We start from the raw sequence: 17,127 nt of genomic DNA on the forward strand, positions 1-17,127 counted from the left end.
TGATAGCCTGAAGACCAGGCATTTGCTAATAAACAGGCAGAGCTGACGCTGGGAGCAGCACTGGACTTATCAGAAGTCAGGAGACTTCCAGCTGGATCCATGCCCTGAGACTCATGGAGAATCTCAAATGTGAACCCCAAAATTGCCAAGAATATGAGTGGGATAGATGCAATGATTTCCTTCCCCAAAATGTTACAAGCTCCATCTAAAGGAAACTTCAGTGCACCTAAACTTGGATTGGCCAAGAGAAAAAACAATGAACCTGATGTAGTTCCACAGGTAGTGGTCTTCTTAATTGGGCTTTAGATGTGAAGGAACTGCAGATCAAATCTCTTCCCCTTATTTGGATTTTTGTGTCAGCGGCATAAACAGTGGTGGCTTTTGCTGCTGCAAAAAGGTGTCAGAATGTTTGAAAGGGAAAATCAAAAAATGTCCACTGCTGGGCTAACTCCAGAGATAAGATGTTTATTTCAAATACCCAACCACTGGAAGATCTTGATCCCAGCTTCTCCTGTGATATCTCTAATTTTTCTTGCCCCAACTGGGCAAGAAGCGTTAGAAGGGTAGATTTTCCTGTGGTGTGGAAGAAAGATGCAAGAATGGTGTGATTACTTGATTCTGCCTTTATTTGTAAAATTCCATCTGCAAACACTGCTTTTCCTGAAGTAAAGGCAGTCTCTAGGAGAAAAAGATGGAAAGATGGCCAGCTGGTCACAGTAGGGGTCAGCATTAAGGATTCCTGCAGGAGGAAGGTAAAAACAATTACCTGTTCTCAGGTAGAAAATATCCCAAGAAAAATAGTAATAGCAAAGTCCATAATCCAAGTTGAATTATGAAACAGGTCAGGTCTAGAAGGCTGTAAAGACCCCTGCCTTCAGCTAACTCATTAACAAGCCTCCCATCTCCCACAGGACATTTCTCTTGTTTACTGAGTTTTCAACCCTGAGATTACAAATAATGAAAAGTAAATACCTAAGCATGTTGGAGCAGGATTTTAAACCTGAGCTTGTAAAAGCAAGTTGAGGAGCTGGAGTCCCATCACTGCAGATCTTCAGGAGAAGTTTAGAAAAAAGATCTGGAATGGAAAAGCAGATAAATTACAGAGGACATTGACAGACCTACTTTTCTATGATTTGTGGTAAACCAAAATTTTCCCATTTCTTGGGCTATACTTTAGGATGTAACCTTAATTTTCCAGCAATGGATAATGAAGGGAATTCCAATTGGAAACCGCTTTAATTTTGCTAATTTCCCAAAAAGAATGAGGAGAAAAAGGAAATATCTACAAATGCCTCAAGTTGAATAAAAAATGTCATTTTAAATTGTTGTCCTGATAGGAATACAAGAGACCTTCATGAAAGACCTCCCTCTCTCTTCACTCACACACATATACAAACTTCCACCATTAATTCTGCATCAGCCATTTCTGCTTCACACAAGGAAATATCCCACTGGGGATCTTTGCATAGACCAAAAAAATAAAGCTCTGAATATACAGAAAGCAATATAGGTGGTTATTGCAACCATTATTTCGTATGGTTGCATTTTTTTTGTTGCTCCCATAGAAATTAATCATTTCAGAATAATGTGGAGTCAGAGGCATCTTTTCTGTGTGGGAATTGAGAATATCTGAAGTGGCTGACATTTGGTGGAAGGAAAAAAGAACAGAATATATATCTCTCAGAGCTGAAGCGTTCTACTCAATAAAGCAAACTGTTTTTAGGAAAGAAAAACATGTTTCTTTGGTGATGCTTGATTATGATTTCCTTTATTGTCAGCTGGCAGAGGGGGGTTGATGTGTATTGTTTAGTCTGGGAAGGGGTTCTGCCTCTTCTGTACCCACAACAGCAAAACTGAGAATTATCTCAATTTACCATGGAGAACTTAATGAATTCAGACTGCACGAGCGTGTAATTTCCAGCAAGGACTTGTGTTTATTTCCTTGGTTCATGGTGTCATGAAGTTGTGTCTATTCTGGAAACTATCAAGGCTATGCAATTTGGCTGCTGATAGAAAAATTTCCGTCCGTCATGTTTCCTTTCTCTCATGTAAAAGCATTTAAAGCTATTGAAATTAGCAAAAATGTTTCAGTTTGTTTCTTCAGATGTGTCAGTTAGCAACAACTCATTTTGCAGCTGCCACTCATGTTTAACCGAGCAAGTGAGACAAGAAAACAAAATTGTGGTTGTTTGTGCTGACTGGTTAAAATTTGTGCTCTTGGTACAGTCTCCATTCCTTCAACTTCTTCAGGAGTTAATCGGGCATGGACACTGTGATATCTAGATGGGCTTTCCCCCAAGAGGAAAAGCTTAATTAGGCTGCAAGTAGGAGCAGAATGTGTTCCACAGTGCTCCACGGTGGGTGACACCGTGTCCTGAACGACTCTGAGGTTTTGGGTGAAAATTAGGACAAATTTGAGCTCACAGTGTCTTTCGTGGTGACTGTAAGCACTTAACAAGTACACACCAAACACAGGCAGGTTTATCACATCCTCCCTTACTGAGGCTTCCAGTAATGATATCCAAGAATTGGACTAGGTTGGATACTCTGATCCCAGGCAGTGCTGGGAAAAGCACTGGCTCACTGAAATGCCCTGGGACAGGCTAGCTGCCTATATGCTGCCAGGGTCAGGGGTGCTCTGTGAGTCTGTAGCCCCTGAAGACCAAAGCCTTGATTAGCATGATAAAACAAGATTACAGCATTGCCAGGAGAAATCCAAATATTAAGAAATCCAAAAATGCTGCTTGCAGGTGGTGTAAAAGCTTTAGAAAATGCTGGGCTATGGTTAACCCAGACTGATGAGGATAAAGATGTTTTGTACAGAGGGAAGGCTGAGACAGGAATGAAAAATATGATTTGAAGAGTGGATGTCTGATGTCAGACTGCTGCTAACGCAGCCTTGATCTTTCAGTCCTCCATATCTCCCCGCTTTTGATCACCTCTAGCATAAAAAGGTCAAAATGTTGCACTATTAAAGTCTGCAGTGCCTATAAACATGGGAAAACTGTTACTTGTAAGCCATAATCATTTTGGTTATTGCAGAATAATACTGAACACCTTTCAAAATGCATATACACGTAAATCTGGCATGCATATGCATATTTGAAATCATTGCTAATCAGCTTTAATTGCTCAGGTCTGTGCTTTTAGGATGTTTCTTAATGTTGCTTCTGATTCTTTAAAATTCTACAACAATTTGTTGGAATACTATCGTCATCTTTGACTAGTTTAATGAACACAGCCCATATGGAGAATCTAATATGCTGCACGTTCATGCAGGAGATGAAAGCCAGCAGTAAAACCCAACACCATGGCAACTTTTTAGCGACAGAATATCAGCAAGAATTTTCCAGGATTTTCTAGGACTCTGAAATGGTTAGTTAGGAAAAAAAAAATCTCCTCATGACAATGACATTTTTTTTTCTGTTTCCCACAGATGCAATTTCTTTCTAAATTATAGGTTTTGTCTGAAATTATATATTTATTTATTTATTCATTTTTTGACAGCAAGACTGCGAGAAAGTAATAGTCTACTATTCTTACTAAAACAGTATGGGGTACTGGATTTATTTTAGTTGGAAAACTTGAATAAAATGAAATTAATCTCTGAAGTTTTAGTAACAATATTTTAAATATTTTTTGTGCTATTACTTCCCCAGAAAATATTGTAATGTCGATTTATTGAGGGCTTTGACATATTCAAGAGAAGTTCTTTTAAAAATGCAAGTAAGGAAGGCTTAGAAATAGGAATTGGCTTATAATAGATTATATGTTAACATACTGAAGCTACTCTATAACTAAAAGATGACAATGACCCTGGTAATTTAGAAATTTTACAAATTTTCTATTTTTTTAATTGTTCAGATTGTTACCATGAGGTTTTTGTGTTTGTGTGTGTTTTTATTTTTACTTTTTTGAGTTTCTGTTGATTTTGTAATGAAGTGGCAGATCAATTTGCAGTAATTACTTGACAGTAGTAATAAGTGCTGATAGTGGTTTGCCACAGATGTAAAGGAAGGATTTGTGTTTCTAGAATTGGAAACCTTAATATGCAGATCACATACAAGCTTGGAAGTGCTTGAGAAAGGAAATAATCATGTAAAACTGAAGTTAGTAAAGAAAAGATACAAAGACATGCCTGAGGTAAACAAATTTTAAAGCTTTCCTCAGAGCAACGTTTTTGTCAGAAGACTTTCTTGCTGTGCCAGGCCATGCTAAAAGTAAAGAAGAATTTGTGTCACAACCATGTTGGAAAAGCGCTTTGATAATAGAAGATTAGCTTTGTCTTGTTCTTTTGCTGAAGAAGGGCCAAAATGATTTGTAATAATTTGAAGGGCAGGTCAGAATCAAAGTTGGTGAAAGGATCAGAGGCCATGTGATTCACAGCCTGCCAGGCTCTTACAGATTTCCCAGATCTGGCTGAGGGGGTTCCGTGTTACTGGAACCTGGGGAGCTTAAGCCTCTTGGATGCTGCTGTTTCACTGGGCTGGCTGATACAGTCTGCAAATTAATTAAGAGTATAACCGGATTGGCACTGAGTTGGGATCCTCACAGGAACACAGTCAACTTCCAAACAGATTGATTCTGCCCCCAGAAGCTTTGTTTCCAGGTACAGCCCAGAAGCCAGCCTATTTGCTTAGGAAATGATTTTATTTTTGAGTAGTTGTCACAAGGAGCTTGCTATAAAATTCTGCTGGGAGTTAATATTCTTGGGATTTAGTTTAAGATGCTGGTCTTGGCAGAAACTTGTTATGCAAATAATATCCTCCAGATGTGAAGTGTGCTCTGGAAAATACTAAAGAATGCATCTCTATGAGTGCAGCAAGAATGTACAGAGTAGTCTGCGCAATGATTTTATAACAAGAAACATAAAATAGGAACACACATTGAAACCAAAAAATGTACATTATATATGTCTCACAAAGCTTTGACCCGGCCCAAATTTTGAGCAGGGATTTTTTCCTGATACTTTCCCCAGAATCATTTCCTTATAAAACAGTGTAAATTACTCAGGGATGGATTCACCTATGGAATCCATGCACTCTTACTGGGTGGGCACAAGAAAGGAAGAAAGACAGACCTGGATACAAAAGAGCTCTCAATGTATTGTTTACTTGGCATTAGCCCATGGTGAGTCAGAGAGGTGTGAAAGATTAGAAAATAGCAATGAGATCTTCTATATTTCAAGATAGTTTTTATATAATTTGGAAACTGAAAAATGAAACTCTGATTGTTTGTTTATACTGAAAGAGCAGTGCATTCCTCAGTGACAGGTTTTGTCTTGAAGCAGAGCAGCAAGGACCCCAAAAATATATCCAGCATAGCAATCAGCTGTGAAATCTTCAGAGGTCCTGTTGCAACATGTGAAAATTTTGATCAATTTTTGCAGCAATTATAATACTTTAGGAAAACAGGAAAAATAGCCCTACACTGGAACAGGGCTTAAGGCTCAATCATGCTTCAGAAATTGTGGTGATTCCCACCTTCTACTGTGCCACAAAGCCCCATCTCAAGTCAGGATGCAGTTAGGCAAGAGGAGTGAACATGGTAGAGGCTGCCAGGACACAGCAGAAGTGAAATGAGGAGTTCAGTGAGGAATGCTCGGGCCCAGCTGACAACTTGTTTAACAAACACCAGCTCTGCCACGCTCAGGGCTGCCCCAGCAGGATGGGGATCCTCACCACCTCTGCAGCCTCAGCTTCAAAGGTCATGACTGAGACATCTTTTTAAGAAGGCTGATGAGATGATGTCAGAAATAGTCCAAGTCCAAAACTGTTTATCAGCAATGTTTTACAGTTTTGCCAGGTCCTTCAGTGGATCTCTAAATTGGTCCTACATTTAACCAGAACTCATGATGCACTTTATAGAAAATTCTGGATCCTGAACAAAGCTGTTCATAAGCCACTACCTGGAATACACCCTTGTCTTCTACCTTAAGAGAGTTTTTTCCTCTTCACATCGTAATTGTAAGCATCTCCATTTGCTTCGTCCTGCTTTTTTATATTATTTTAGCACAAAAAGGAAGGTAATTGTAACTCAGTAAACACATTTTTATGCAAAGCTTTTATATCTAGCCTATAAAGCTCTCATTTGTTTCTTTCTTCTGCAGGCATAAAAGTTTGCTTATTAAATATAATAATAATAATAATAGAGTAGACATAAGCTCTTTCTCAGCTGGCATTACTTCAGATTCCAGTGTATTTTTCCCCAGCCTCGCTTCATTATAGCTCCATTTCCCAGTGCATAACCAGCATGTGTCACAGTGGATGAAGTCTGGCTTCAGAGTAACATGTCAGTAAGATGATTGCTCTTGGAACACACAGTGACCTTATTCTGTAATTAAATGCAAAACCTATGTGGAAAAAATTGATGTTAAAAGCCTTAACTTATGCTCACCAGAGACTGGTGGTGCAGAGACAAATGCTGACATATTAACCTCAGTTGTTTAGTTTTGGCACCAGAGGACTCCTGCCAGGGGCTGGGAAACCATGGGCTGAAGTGGGAGTGGATCCCGTCCAACAGAATATGTAATGGATAGAGCTTTGTTTGACAAAACTTTCATATTTTAATGACCATAAAGGTTATCAAACCCTCAGATTCCTAGAGTGGCATTTTGAGATGAGTTCACTGGGGGGAAAGTCTTTCTGAGATAAAAAAGAAAATGGAGGGGACTGTGTCAGGATTTCTGAGTTCCAGAGCACATTTTGAACTCTTTCATAATTAATTTCAATTGTGATGGACGATACCCTAACAGAATCTGTCCAGTTTTAAGCTAAATGCAGAATATATTGCAATATTCCCCAGAAGTAAAACGTGTTTTATGAAAGTTTGGAATTTTTTGTAATTTCTTTAGAATCACTTGAAAAAGTCTGAAATTAGGTAAATAATTTTGAATAGAAGTTTCTAACCCAACTTTTTTAGTCAGTACAAGAACATTTAGGTAAGTGGCTGGCTTTCTGCAAGGTGAACACAAATGAATGAAATTATTTTTAAAACCATTAGAAAATGTATCGTGTTTTTCAATTTCCCTTCACTGTCCCCTGACCTTCATAGTAGAAGTGAACAAAGTTTGTATTCATCTGGGACAGCTTGCAGACTTCCAGACCTGAAGTTTCTGCCTTTCTTTATCTGTAATGATCAATTTTTGTTTCTTGTAAGGTTACCTTCATCCCTACCAGCCCTTCCATTTACTCAGCTCCCACAAGTTGTAGCCACATCATCCTTCAAACCAGCCCATCGTTTCAAGGCTGTGAGGTGCAAGCTCCTGAGACAGCCAACAGGACCTGTTTGTCTGATACCCTCTGTGGCCCCTCTTGATCTGGCTCCCCCACTTCCACTGCCACATTTTTGCTCTGTCTCCTGACACGAGACGTTCGCTTTTGATCTCGTCTCTCTCTTCTTTCTTCACAACTCTGGGTTTTCAGAAAGGCCATCTCAGCCACCTGGCATTTGGAGGAGCCCACCTGATTTCCTTCTTGACCTAGAGTTACACGGTGAAATAGCAAACAGCAAAATGAGTCACCTCAGTCCCCAACTCAGTTAAGGTCATGGCCCTCTGAGACGTTCGGTGAGAGTTGTTGGGTTTTTTTCTCCCACTACCTTTTCAAATCCTTGATTTCTGCTCTTTGACTGTTTTAGGTTGAGGAAGCCTAGTTTTGTAGCAGGTTCAGCCTAGAATGCTGTGTGCTGCTGAAGCACACAGTCAGTAGGAAGTGAATGGCTTTAGTCAACAGGTATTTTTGGCCGACAAAAATAACAATGAAAAAAGAAGCGTGAAGCTTGGCTGAGCCTCACTGCTACCAGAGTTCATTTTGATTTTGACATCAGAATGCTCCAAATGACCAAGGAAATGATCTGGGAGACACCAAGAAAATGCTAGGAAATTTTCTGTGACCTTGCGAGCTCCTTTCACTCCCTTCCCTCGTATCTCAGCAGAAATCTGAAGTTGTATCAATGGATGAACTCTGAGAGTCCCCTGGGGCAGGTTAGGTAAACCTTGAGGGTCAGATTTTGACTGGTTCTGTAACTGCTTCTCACCACTAGGAAATACTGCATTTGGTAGTCTTTTAAAACCCTAGAAAAGATTTTATAATTTTTATTTTTTACATCCACTCCAGGCTATCAGTCAGGGGTCTCCTTGTCCTCCCTGCAGGATGCTGGCTGACTAGAGGAGGTCACCATGAGGGAGGGACACTGTTGTCACCCTACCTTGCTCTGGGATGTTTCCTGAACATTGAACCCTCAGGTACTGCAAAACCCAGGTGGTGTAGACCACATTCCAAAGGTTTTAATTGGGTTTTCAATGAAGGAGCTGGGTATGCAGCACTGCCCTGAAAGTCAGCTGGCTGCTGCTGTGATCAGACCTCTCAGGAGTGAATTTCTCAGCTTACAGGGAGAGTCAGGGTTGGATGAAGTTTCCTTGGGTTAAAACTTTGCCTCTCCCTATCCAGCCAGCAGCCAGTAGAGAGCAATATTGCACACACATGAGAAATTAGTTCACTAAACCGTATTAGTCTAAGGGGAATTAGCCACTATAATTATTGTTTTCCTTCTCGGTACTGCTGTAATAACTAAGCTATACATAAAGGGGTTTAAGCTTTGCTAATTTTTTCATTCTTCTCAATACTTGCTTCTTATCTTGTGTGTAGTCAATGGGTTGTCAAACCTGAAGCTGGCTTATTTGGTATTACATATTTGAAATGATTTATTCACTAAGAACCCACTAATGGGATGTAACACATAAAAATTAGATTAAAGAAAAAATCCTTTAATCATCTAGTTGAATAAAGCTTTCTGCTCCTATGATGAATTTATATATGCTCTCTATTTTGTATAAACTGATATTATTTTCAGAATTCAATTTGGATTAGATTACCACAAAGGAGTCACAAAATTGCAATACATGTACATATTACATTAGTACTTCAAGATCTCCTTCAACTCGTGTTTTTGCTGTCTCCTTTATCAAATTCAGTCCAAATTTTTCCCTGATGTAATATTTATGATACAACTATACATATGTTATGTATATATGCACATATAAAAATATATATTATATATATAAATATGTATATAAAAATGTACAAGGTGCTCAGTTTCTGAAATAAAACAACTTATACTATAATACTTGTCCATAATCACAGTTTTCAAGCTGGAGTCTTTCAAGTAAAGAATGGATGAGAATGGATGATCAAACTTTTATAATTTATCCAGTATATCCTGAAGTTTCTGAACATGGTAAAGAAAACAAAACAAAACAAAACAAAACAAAACAAAACAAAACAAAACAAAACAAAACTGCATGCACACTAAATGTATCTATATAGTTTTATAATAGACCCTCTGTTTGAGTCACCGTCAATAAAAAATAAAAAACCCAGACCATAAACCACCACTGGTCTGTTCTGGAGCAGAAATTATTGTCAACCAGAAATGCCAACATCTCTCCTCATTTGTGTCCAGACTGTGGACATGCCCTCTGACTCCCTGAGAAGTATTTCAAGTCTAGCTTTAGATGTGAGCATCTGCACCAGGAGCTGAGAGCCCATTCCTCTCCTGACAGGAATACACTCAATGGAATAAAAGAGCAGTAAGATCAGCTACATTACTCAAGATTATTACTTTCTGCCACATTGTGTATTCATACTATAATTTACCACCACAGGAGATCCTAGGAAAAAACTCAGGGTTTCACAAAGGCCTTTGTGGAGTTGTGGCTGTAATCAGAGGCAGCTACACCACAACGAGGGCAATCAAATCCCTCACTCCAGCAAGCCTGGGGCCTGCAGAGGGGACTGGAGGGACTTCCCTCCTCTTCCCCACCCACCCACCCAGAAGACAGTGCACAGCTGGTTGTGGCTTATATGGATTTGGGATTTTATTCATGTGTCAAGAGCCAGGGGCTCCTGAAGGCCAAGGAAAAGATGAATGGGACAAATGACCATCAAATCCATGATAAAATTTCCTTTGCTTTGGGAATTCCTCACAAATTGTTGAAGATATATTGACTTAAGTGATCATCTACCAGAAAGAACATAGAAGTGGCCTTTGAAGCAGAGAGAGATACTGCAAAAGGGGAAAAGAAATTAAAATGTGGAAAAGAGCAAGTATATGTCAACAGAAATAGACAATACCATGTCTACTCTTCCCATGGAAATCTTTTACTGACTTCTAAGGCATGCATTTTTTATCTCCAGATTTCAGGTGACTCCTTTCACCTTCCACAAGTTGACTCTCATGTTGGTGTACAGTTTTGGGATATCAAATAAAGCTCACATATCCAATAACATCTGGCTTGCTGGGAGTGGAGGAAGATTGTTTTTTATGGATTCAGTGCAGCTTGCCCAAAGGCTTGCAGGGTCATAGATGTGCACAGCTGGCTGAAAAGAGCAGGGTGTCCTTGTTTGAATCCCCAGAGCTGGGCAGCAAAGCTCAGCTCACTATAACGACTTCCCCTGCTGCCCCCATGCCTGTTGGCCACCTGCCCTGGGTAGCACATCTGGTTGCTGGCCTCTGTTCCTTCAGTGTGCCTTGTGGTCAGCAATCTCTATCATATTTTATGATATTCCTGAATAAAGGCAGCTCAGTCTTTTGCTCTATTTGCTCTATTATTCAGGGTTTTCTTTTTTAGGCACTGATCTTTATTAAATTTTAATCTTCTGAGACATGATTGATACAATGACTGCAGAAAATAAAAGAAGACTGCAGGGCTTCCTCCTTAGGTCAAAAACCTGTGACAGGATAGCTGGGTAAGGTGAAGCAGAAAAGAGCGAACAAATCTCAGTCACTCATTTCTCCTCTCTGATGAAATCCTTGCAAAAGCTCATTAGCTAAGCTCAGATTCTTATTGTCTTCATCAGCCTACCTAAGTAAGGGCCAGGAAGAGCCCCAGGAGGGCATGTTGGACAGCGGAGTTTGAGAGGCAGGGTCTGCTGGAATGAGTCTGTTGTCTGATAACATTTGTGACAGCAGCATTTCCCAGGAGGATGTGGGAGCTGGGAGGTGTCTGTGCAGTGGCTACAAGGGGGAAAAAGGCAACCTGAAATCTCCTCAGTGTTCCATTCTCAAAGTGTGCCTTTTTGTAATGAGGGGTCCTGGCTTCTACCTCTTTCTCAACATTTCCTTCTATCAAAAAGAAAGAAATATGACAGAGAAGTATTTTCAATATGTAGCAAGACAAATGTGAATAGGAAAAGAAATAAAGGGGCATCTGGCCAACTTCTCTCCTACTCCCACTGCAGAATTCTGGCTTTTCTCTCTTTTTAAAATGGTTTCTCTATATTGTTCAGGAGATGGATGATGAACCACTGAAAATAATTTAGGATGGCTTTCTAATAAATCAGACTTATGAAGAGATCTAAGAGTAAATTAGGATGAATTTTTCAGGGAAAATTAATCTTGAAAAAAACTGTGGAAAAAATGTACCTTTCAGAACTTTTTGAGATTTTCTTCCAATGATAACCTTTTGTTTGTCCTAAGCTCCATCCAGACCATTAGTTAACTTTAAAAAATAATAAAATAAGCATTTAAAAAAAATTCTACAGCCAAACTTGATTTAAGACATATAGGTATAGAGGTCCTTTTATTCCAGGAAAGGTCAGATCCTGTGTGCTTTGAGTACTCCCAATTCAAACTTATTTCAGAGGAAGTGAAGGGTTCTGAGAACCAAACAAAAGCCACCAGAACTCTCAGGAACCTTCCCTCTATTTAGCATCATCTCTTGATATTAGCGTGGAGATATTAGCAGTTTGTGGCCTGGAGATTCCATTCACTACTCCAGCCTGACTGCTTTCAGACAGGAGTTTTCACTCAGTCTGAATTTGTTGGGCTTCCAGGTAGACACCCTTGTGACCGAGAGCTTGACGCTCTCAATGAATTCATTGAAGAGGAGACGGATGTTCCCATGAGAGGGTGGGCATCAGCTGTGTTTTTCTGGCCTCTTGGGATGCCTCTCATGTCATGGATGTCTCCCAGCAAACCTTCCCACCCACTCTGTGCTGCTTAGGCGCATTGTGATGGATGTGTGCGTCCATAAATGCACAGAATTAGCTCACGATGCTCAATTTAAAATAAATTGCTGTGCAAAATGTCAGTTAGGCTATGACCAGAGTCCAGGATCTGCTTTGACAAGACAGCAAAGCAAGCAGCAGAAATACACTTGTTTCCTTCATGTTCTTGAGTCCTTTTTCCTTTGTATGGCTTTTAAATTGTATTTAACAGTGGAACTGCATCATGCTACAGCTTCTCTTTGCCTCTGAGGAAAGCTCCAGAGGCTTTACCTAGACAAAAGCCAAAGATTTGTACTGTGAAGGTCTAGGGAGAGATTCAGGGGACTGAAGTTGACACTAAGCACCTGCAGAGGTGAGAGAAACAAAGCTTGAGAGGCAGAGAACATCCTCAGCATAAAAAGAATGAGAAAAAAAGAGAGCTATTGTCCCCAGCAGGGATGATATGGGGATATGCTGGGTCAGGTAGAGAGGCAATTCTGAGCAAATTTCTCCTTTTAGCTTGTGGTATTATAAAAAGGGTTTTTTTAAGTCCTATTTTGGATTTACAGTAGTCAATCTAACCAAATTGGTTGAATGAATAGAACTGTGCTGCTTCATTTACTGAACTAAAAAGTCTTCCCAGTTTACTGTGGTGATCACCTCCATATTGGTGTGAATAATAACCATTCACAATTAAAATCATAAACCCAATACCCAATCTATGTTAGCTGGCATTTATTTTTCTCATGCCCCCCAGGCTTGGCAGTGCTCTGGGACAGAGCTGTGTGTCTGTGAGTGTCCCAGAGCACACAGAGTGGCAGGGCTCTGTCTGGCAGGGCAGCCCAGCTCTGTCCCTGTGCTCTCCCTCGCTGTCAGCATGGGACACTGGTTTCCCTACCTTGTGCATCCTTACTCCCAGGCTGCCACAGTGATTCCACAGTGTCAGCTCAGAGCCTTAATGCAATGAGAAGAGAAAGAAAAATAGATGTTGCTGCTGTCTGAAAGTCCAGAACACATTATTTTAACTTAGTAACACTATGAAGTCAGAAGCCACTTGGATTGCAAAACAATCTATGGGCTGGTACATGTTTCAGATGTACTTCGTGCACAGCCTTTATGTACAGCACAGATACATTATAAAAAGACAAAATAGTTCGACACAGTGAATAGGCAAATGTTGTAGAGGAATTTCACATCGATTCAATTCCATTTACAGCTCATAAATTCTCTTAGCATTTCCACACACTTCTGACTTTGCCAGTGCGCGGCACGAACGTTCTGATTCCGAGGAAATGCTCACAGACTCTCCCCTCAGCCTGTATTTGTGGCAGTGGGGATGGGAGTCTGTAAATGGCTTTTATGCCTTCCTTTTTTGTCACCAGAGCACAGAGCTCAGGCAGGGAGCACCCCAGGGACACAAGCAAAGGATGGTGCAGGCAGCGCAGTCACCCCGTGTCAGTGTTAACAGATGGGGGCTGCAGTGGGTGTGTGCCTGTCCTGGGAACAGGCTCCTGCTGGCATTTGCAGCCACCGTGTGCTGGAGAGAAGCCTGGTCACCCAAGGAGAGCCCCTGCCCTGCAGTGAGCCATGTGCTGTGTTTCTGCCACCCTGTGCTGCCAGGTGTCTCAGTGCACCGCTGTGCCAGCCGGTCTCTTGTTTTGGGAATGCCATTATCATTATCAGTGCTCTGGAAATGTGTAAGCTGCATATGCACAGCCAGCTCAAAGCCAGATAAAGCAAAGGTTAATTGGATAAAGCTGTTAGTGGTCGTTGTGCAAGGCAGACAGGAATGTCAGGCTTCAGTATGTGCATGTTCCCCTCAGCAGACGCAAAGGCTGGTCCTACCACTTCTGCCTAATAGCTCATCTTGTTTCTTGTAGGAAGCATAACCCTGTCTTCCATTTAACAGCAAGGATGGAAATTGCTAGAGTGAGAGAAAAAAACACTGCTATTTCAATGTTTTCTTTAGGAGGAAAATATAATTTTGTGAATGCACTAATTTATACAGAATTCTGTGTGCAAGGACAGTAGCAAAAACAAGATACATTTTCCTAAAACTCTGGGGAGCAGCACATTATTGATTTAATATGGAATAACCTGTAGAATAATCTGTGAAAACTATTTGTGTTTATTTCAAATGTCTCTTTCTTGTTATATAAAATCAAAATACATTCTATACCACAATGTGAATGTTATATATCTGTATATTTTAATTAGTTAGAAAGGTTTACTTTAGAAAAAATTAGTTCGATGAAATAAACCTATGTGATGGTTTTACATTGCAAATACATTTTGCTGTTTTATTAGGCTTGTAAATTCATCTCAGTGGCAGCTAAAGCAAACAACAGAGAAAAGTTACGTGTTTATAGCTGCCAGAGCCAGTAATTTAGAATAAGAAAGTTTTAAGCTCCTTATGTAGATGTAGTGAAGGCCATGATATTTCAAGGTGATTTTGAGGGCAAGCACTTTTATAAAGATTTTGAAATGCCTTGATAGGCTAATCCAGCTCATGGGTGTTGCATATCGAAAATAATCCCTTTCCTTGGAGCTGTGCTCCTCCCACAGTTGGCATCCTTGCTGCACCTCCCTGCTCGGTCACTTCTGCAAAGAACACATGTGGAGATAAAACTTTTCCACTTTCAGAGCTGTTTCTTACAGGTCAAATCTAAAGGATTTTATTGAAATGTTATGATGAGAAACACACTACACGATATGTAAATTCTTAGGTGTGGATAAGCAGAGGTTATCACTGGCTACTGCTGTGAATCTGGCACCCTTTAAAGGAATATTTCTCTTTAAAAAGAAAAAGCAAGAATTACAGTTAATTCTGTCCTGTACATTGCACAGAATGTACAGGAGTGATAGATGAGTCTTATTAGTATATACAGATTTATGAGACACCATACAGCCCTTGAGAAGAAAAATCTCCCAAATTATTGCATTTTACCTCTCTAACCTTTGCTTTTATGCAAGGTTAGACTGCATATTTAAAAAGAGTACTTGTCACATGCTTTCTTTAAAGATTAAGACTGCTGAAGACTGGGCTGAATTTGCCACCCTAAGCACCCTCAACACTGCAAGTAGCATGAAGAGTTTGTCAGGTCATGATTCCAATTTGCCTGAGAGACGAGAAATGATTGCATTCTCTGGTACTCACATCCTCATTCAGGCAAGAAGAAACTTTTCCAGAGATGTTATTTAAAACAAGGAAACCTTTCTTAACCATTTAGTGCTTCTCTCTTGGTGAAACCAACTAATTATGCATAGAAGTAGCAAAGAAATAGCTAAATAATTGTTTATTGTACTGGCGGAAGAAGAAATTAAATGTAGAGCTGCTAAAGGAAAGGAGACAGTGGAGGCAAAAGGGAAAGGTAGAAGGTGAGAGGAATGGAACTGAAGTTCTTATTTTCCTCTCAGTAATTTGTCTGTTGTAGTTGTCCATTTCAGCATAAAATTTTGCAGTATATTGAAAGCCATCTATGGGTGTGGGGAGATTCAATAAAACTAATTTCTTACTGGCAGATAAAGAGAAACTTTCTGAATCTGTAGGAAGGTTGTTAGGGGAGTGTGTCAAAAGACAAGGTTTACCTAAGACCTGATCACAAACAAATTCAGGCAACTGGAGGTTTAATGAACAGGATTGCTTTTAAAATTTTGCTTTTCATAATAATTTTCATATAGAAATGCTCAAGCATCCTCCTCAGCAGTGAAATCAGTCTTTCTCACCCAGTCAGAGGAATGGCAGCAGTGCTGCTGAGTCCTGGGCCAGGCTGGTGCAGGGCTCGGTGACCACAGGAGACTTTTGATAAGGAACCAAGCACAGAGGAATTAGTGATTTAGCAGAGATGACTCCATGATGATTCCTAGGAAACAGCAACTCATTTAAAGGAGTACAAATGACGAAAGCTATTTCTTATAAGATTGGCTAGTGTTTCTCTTTAACGATCAATTCATACTAAGGTTAGAACTAGATGGAAGGAAATTCAAGCTTAATCTCATTTTGACACAGAGTAATTAAGCACTCCCCAAGAGCAGATGGTTTTGTATTGTAATTAGAGTGCCCTCAAATGATCACTAAAACAATACTCACAATTATTCTGTGATGTGTCTTGTCAGATTCATAAATTGAAGAAAACTTTCCTCGGTCCCTTACTTCTGCTGTGTTCTTAAGTTTCATTTAGAAAATGCATTCATGTGTATATGTTAATGACTTCTCCTGCTTGCATTCACTTACTAGAAGTGCCTTGCAAGAGTACAATCTTAGATTTGTCCTGTATGCAGGCACCTGGGCCCTGGCTCTCCAAATGCAGTGTGCAGAGGATTGTGTGCACAGGACACGGTGCTCTGGTTTCCAAGGAGACACATACATCATCCTTGGGGTAACAGAGACCTTGGCAGAGTGAGAGTGGCTACAACAGCCCTGTGTTTATCAGTTTCCTTACCGACTGGGAACACAAAGCCAGAGCCTGGTAGCTTTCTAGTGCCTGCCCCCTGGCAGGCATGAGTTGTCAGCCTTGACCGCTCGCAGCACTGGTGCTGAGCTGCTTCACATGCGAGTTATTTCTGTGAAAGAGCAGCTCACATGGGGCCTCCTGGTGTGTTAAAAACCATCGAGGTGTCTGTCACCAATAACATGCAACAATTCAGGTGCTGTTTCCCCTCTCTGCTGGTCACCCCATGGCTGGCAGTGATGGGGCTTCTGTGCCACCCACCTGCCTCCAGTTGGAATAATCTGCAGCAGGACATGGCAGGGCTCAGATTAGGGAGGCAACACTGGGCTCTGCCATCAACAATTGGAGTAATACCCCAGTGTAGGCACTGCCTTTGAAGCAGCAAAAACTTGTGGTCGAAATCCCCTGCAAGAGTGCTGGAAGTGGACTTAGAATAATCTCACTGAAAATTAAATAGAAGTGCTGTCTAGACACCTTGTTCTGAAATAATCTTTTATTCTGTTGACAATTTAAGTGGATTTTCTAGTCAAATTGCATTAAGCCTGAGTTTAACTCTGTGCCTGTGAACATATATATGAAATAAGGCACCAGGCTGGAAAAATCAGTGTTTCAAATTGTATCCAGCAGAGATACAGCATAACAACCCTATGTCTTAATGGCTTCAGTGACAAGCCATACTAAGGCAAAGT

At 40.4% G+C, this 17,127-nt stretch overlaps 1 long non-coding RNA gene across 1 annotated transcript; it reads right to left on the bottom strand.

Annotated features, from left to right (window-relative positions):
- Positions 1–611: 611 nt before the first annotated feature.
- LOC119702265 lies at positions 612–16,215 on the bottom strand. The gene is made up of 3 exons (XR_005257301.1): positions 16,078–16,215; positions 973–1,075; positions 612–739 (listed from the first exon to the last, which is right to left on the bottom strand). It is a non-coding gene; the product is annotated as an uncharacterized LOC119702265 (long non-coding RNA).
- Between the last annotated feature and the right edge of the window lie 912 nt (positions 16,216–17,127).

The sequence above is a fragment of the Motacilla alba genome, chromosome 6 (assembly GCF_015832195.1).
Source record: "Motacilla alba alba isolate MOTALB_02 chromosome 6, Motacilla_alba_V1.0_pri, whole genome shotgun sequence".
NCBI classification, from domain to species: domain Eukaryota; kingdom Metazoa; phylum Chordata; class Aves; order Passeriformes; family Motacillidae; genus Motacilla; species Motacilla alba.